Genomic DNA, 5949 nt, shown 5'->3' on the forward strand with positions numbered 1-5949 from the left:
CGGGTATACCACATCTTTCTAGATTGCTTCGATCCGTAAAGTGTTTGAATTGAAATGGTGTCATGTAGTCTACAACTATTTGAACCACTCCATGTAATTCTTTGGGAACTTACGTGTAAATCTCCGTGTCAATATTCCCATGGAGAAATTCTATAACCACATTCATATGATGCAGACAATCACAAGGCGTTTGAGAGAAACCGTGTGCTATAAGACATGTATTACAATGCACTATTTCACTCATCTCAGTATGCTTCCTTTTCCACTTGTAACATGGCAAGGTTACTGTAACGCCCCGCCAATTTATTTCGGAATTTACATTTAGTGGTAGGCCAAAAATGTCCTAGTTACCCTTTATGTTAATAATCATTCTAACATTTCTTTCTTTGACGATTTCCCACTAAAATTTAATCTCGTTTATTTTATGGTTGCATCTAAATTCTCGTTACACTGCCTATGTACCCTTCGGAGGGATCAAGTCAATTGTAGTTCACAATTTTCTAATCAATTTTCTAAATCATTCAAGCGACTAACAATCACAAAACTAGGTTCAAACAAATGAATCACACTAGAATATCAAATATGGATTCAGAATATCGAAATTAGCTTAAAAAGATAGTATCGGCCTTCTGGCCACACGCCGCCGCAAATGCAGGTTTTCGGCGAACAGAAATCCAGTTTTTCTGACGAACTCCAAAAAATTACCAAATTTTACAAGCAGGTAGATTTCATGGAAGGGAGAAATTTTTATACTTGGGCTGAAGGCCAATTCGGCTGAAAACCTTCTGAAATTCCTTTGATCTGCAGGAAAACCCTAAAACATGTGTAGCTCAATTCGACGTCAAATCCAACTCCGCCACCTCCAATGTTGATTGGGTTTTGTTCCTGGACTCCAAATACACCTGAGGGTGGGGATTGTTGATAGAAAATCCTTCTGAAATGGGTGGATCGCTGTCATGCACCCATCGGACTCCCAGGTTCATTTTCCACGAATTGGAGCCAATTTGACTCGGGTTTTTTTGTATAATTGGAGGAAAAAAGGTTGAGGATACATTTCTAGGTAAAGATCTGACAAAATTAGTGGGAAAAATCAATGTGGAACTGTTGGAATTCAGACCGGGAACCGGGTCAAGAGGATCCAGTGCTTTCCCATTCTCTTCATGCTTTCATTTTCCTCTCCTCTCATTGGTTTCCTCCCTTCTTCCTCCTCCCTCATTGGCCCCTCTACCCCCTATTTCCCTTCTCTTCTTCCCATCTCAACCGCACATGTGGCAGCCAAATTATTTCTCCAACAAATCTGGAGCATTCCAGATTTGTGTTCAAATGACCATTTTGCCATTGCTTTTAAAACTCCATTTGTGGCCAGATTATCTCTTTCGTTAAAACTCCATTTGGTGAACGGCTTTTGCGTATACACTCATGGGATAGTCCTCTATCCAATTATGTCAAGAAATACAACGAAACATATAAGGATTAAAATACATCTCCGTATAATTTTGTTTGGTCAATTAAGGGCATTTTCATCTTTTCAACTTATTGTAAAGTTATACGACATAAATTATGATAAATTTTGGAAACGGATTTCACAATTTTCCCCATTCAAATTTCATAACCCTAATTCGATTTTATTTTCGATTTCCTCCACATAATCATAAACATAAATAACTAATTTATATATTTTAGTTTTTCAGGGTATTACATTTGACCTCCATTAAAATAAATCTCATCCTCGAGATTTCAACCATCGAATAACGGGAAGGAATTTAGAACTCATCCCACCATTCTATTTATAGTGAATAAAATCATAACCTCAGTCTACGATTTTATTCAAGCTCAAAATAAATAATTCAACGAATTAATTATTATGATTTTCACACATATACTCAGATTTCCAACCACATTAATTGGTAGAATAAATATCAAAAATTCTAGCCATACACATTGGCAAAATAAATATCAAACATCAAGTCGCAATGCTTGTTAGCTAAATAAATACCAAATTATCCAACCATATCTACCATTTAGATAAATGCTAGCATAAGAACCACAATCATGGGTAAAACTACTTACCATGTCACATCTCGGCTCGGGCCCCCACCACATCCCAGGCTAAACTCCACTGTAGCACGATATTGTCCGCTTTGGGCCCTGACCACGCCCTCACGGTTTTATTTTTGGGAACTCACACGAGAACTTCCCAGTGGGTCACCCATCTTGAGATTGCTCTCGCGTGCTACTCGCTTAACTTCGGAGTTCCAATGGAACCCGAAGCCAATGAGCTCCCAAAAAGCCTTATGCTAGGTAGAGATGGGAATATATATATAAGGCTTACAAGATCCACTCCCCTGGGCAATATAGGATGTTACAATCCACATCCCTTAGGAGCCCGACGTCCTCGTCGGCACACATCCGACCAGGGATTGGCTCTAATACCAAATTGTCACATCCCAGCTTGGGCCCCCACCGTATCCTGGGCTCGACTCCACCGTAGCACGATATTGTCCGTTTTGGGCCCCGACCACGCCCTCATGGTTTTGTTCTGAGAACTCACACAAGAACTTCCCAGTGGTCACCCATCCTAGGGTTGCTCTCACGCGTTATTAGCTTAACTTCGGAGTTCCAATGGAACCGGAAGCTAATGAGCTCCCAAAAGGCCTCATGCTAGGTAAAGATAAGAATATACATATAAGACTTATAGGATCTACTCCCTTGGGCAATGTGGGATGTTACATACAATCATTGGCTACACATAGCCGTTACCTTGATTCTTTCTCAAAATTTCTGATCACGATCACTAGTGATACTAGACATCAGAAAATTTTTTGCCATATTTTCTTTTTTCTCAAAACAATTATCATATATTCCATCGTAGCCATCATCGGCCAAATAAATATAAAAAATTCAAGCCATAATCATCAGTGCCTAAGTGGATATTACAATTTCAAGTCAAACCAACATAATTGGCAACCCAAATGTCAGAAATTCCAACGAAAATCATTGGAACTTCTAATCATAATCACTATATAAAAATGAAAGTAAAACCAACCTGCAATTTCCATTTCTATTAAACGAACTCAAAATCTCATTCTATTATTCATGTCCACCAATAATTCAATAAATGAAGAAATCTCCCTGGTTTTCCCCCCATTCCAATTATAATGAACAATTCATAACTTCAATTTATGATTTCTTTCCCGTTCGATAAAATTCATCTTGATTTTTGTAAATATTAAAAATTTTAGCCATAAATATCATTGGCAAAACAACGATTTCATCACCTTTTTCTTTTACCCTAAAAGGTGACTAGCAACTGGAAAAGATCGTAATATACTTGGTCGTTACACATCACATTGATAACTCGTTCTCACAACCCACACATGGAGCTTTGCTCCCGGAAACACTGGGTCTTTGTGCCCATTCAATTATTTCTCCACATTTCACAGGTCATTTAGCCCAAAATCAACATTCACTGGCCACTTTGCCCAATCAAACATCCACGGGCCAATTTGCCCAAACAGATATCCACATGCCATTTTGCCCAAACAAACATTCCTCCCATTCGACGGGCTATCATGGCCAAATCAACATCCACGGGCCTTTTTACCCAAATCAACATCCATGGGCTTTTTCTGCCTAACTCAACATCCACGGCCTTTTTCGCCCAATTCAACATTTCTCAATTGCACAAGTATAATGCAGCTTTCCCAACTACTTGTCACAATTAAACAATCCTCTTAACGTTAAACATTTTCATAATGCATAACATAATATCAACCAAATTCAAGATTAATCCGAAACTTTAAATCAAACGCTCATCTTCAAAGCTATAACATGAATACAATATTTTAAAATTTTCCTACTCCCATTCAATTCAATTCAATTCGTGATGATTCACAATATATGCATTCCACATAAATTCCTTCATAATCATAGAACCTACAAAATAATGCAATATTAATGCAATTCATAATTTACATCCACAACTCAATAATATTGCATATTGTAAGGTAAGATCATTTGCTTTGATACCATTTTTAATGCCCCACCAATTTATTTTGGAATTTACATTTAGTGGTAGGCCAAAAATGTCCTAGTTACCCTTTATGTTAACAACCTTTCTAACATTTCTTTCTTTGACGATTTCCCACTAAAATTTAGTCTCGTTTATTTTATGGCTGCATCTAACTTCTCGTTAGACTACCTACGTACCCTTTGGAGGGATCAAGTCAATCGTAGTTCACAATCCATTTCTAATCCATTTTCTAAATCATTCAAGCAACTGACAATCACAAAACTAGGTTCAAACAAATGAATCACACATGACCAGCTGAATGACCTTAGGATTCGCAACGCCGATGGACTTGTCATCGGCCATGGCAGTCCAGTCCTGGATCGTGGCAATAAGGTCGTCGATTGAGTCAACGGCGACGTGAAACCGGCTGAGTCAGACCAGATTGGGTGGTCAGCAACTGAGTTAAGCCCATCGTCTTCTCTGATGGTGAGGTAATTTCATGAGTCTTGACTCGTTTGGTGGGCCCGGTGGTTGCTGTGATGTCGACGCAGTCGAGGGGTGGGAGGGAAAAAAGAACAAGAACGGTGAAAGAAAATGGGGTAATTTGGGAGTAGGGGAAGTGGACTGAAAAAGTAAAGAAATTGTTATGATAGAACGGGTCGTTTCGAGGCCCTAGTATTCTTAAATTATGAAATTGCCCCGCCCCTATAAATACCCTTTCCCCACCCTGTTTTGTCTCTACCAAATTTGGCCCTGCCCTAAACCCACCTCAAATCAACAATACCCCCCCCCCCCCCCCGACCCGCGGGTCCTATACCCATTTGCCCAGCCCTAATAATATGGTGGCAAGCAAAAATATGACACTCGAGAAAATAATGATGACTCAACAAGCACTCGAGATGGAATTGAGGTGTTCTTTGAGGTGGGCTCAAGTTACAAGTGGGTCTCGAGGCTCATGAGCAATGAGAATTAGACAAATAATTTGTTGTAGTTACGCCAACATCATTAGGAATTAAACATAACGGTAAGATAATTATGTAACTTTGGAGTGTAACTTTGAATGACTAGGGTGTAATAACCTTATCTTAGAACTCACCATTTTTCACAATGAAGGTGCCGATGAACGTTTTTGTCGCTTAAATTGTTAGGTGACGAAAATTCTTTGTCGCTACAATGGTTCTTTTTTGTAGTGCCTTGTATGGTGATGTCATGTTGTAATATGATGAAGTACAAAAACTTACCTTTATAATGTATTAGAACCTCCACAATGTAACTACCAACATTGTTATAGTAATAATCACGTCATTCTTTGTGATTAACTTAAACCTTATCATAATTATGTAACTTTGGAGTGTAATTTTGAACCATCATAGTACATCTCAAATGATACCGACACCTTATTGTTTTTAATAAGGTACCGTATAATCTCCAACATATTCAGTTTGGAATTCTGCTTTATGTTTTCTTTGGTATGTGGAAGGAAATACAAGTTGGCCAGCTAACAGTATATTTCTTGGGACAAATCAGACATTCAAAATTGGAATGTTCTATGGGATTGAAAAGCTTAGCTAGAAGAGGCTTCCCAAAAGGGTCTGGCCAAAGGGAAACAAAGACATAGAATTATATGAGTTCTGTTTATATTCTTAATTGGCCATTTTACAAATTGTTTACTTGTTCCGAAGGCTAGCTAGCTAGAAGCCTAAAACAAATTTGGGATGCTTGCTAATTAAGAGAAAGAATAGGCTTTCTTAGTCGCTGAGTGCTCCTTGAAGCTGAATAATGCCTCGGATTCTTCTTAAAGCAACCTAACTCATTGGAGAAAATTTTACGTATAGTTTGGAGGGTGCGGAACAATTTGTAGAACACTTGTCACGTAATACTTATCTAATCATTATGGTACAAGTGAGATTAACTGCAATGTAGACATCCAATTAAGT

This window comes from Pyrus communis, chromosome 16 (assembly GCF_963583255.1).
Source record: "Pyrus communis chromosome 16, drPyrComm1.1, whole genome shotgun sequence".
In the NCBI taxonomy this organism is placed as follows: domain Eukaryota; kingdom Viridiplantae; phylum Streptophyta; class Magnoliopsida; order Rosales; family Rosaceae; genus Pyrus; species Pyrus communis.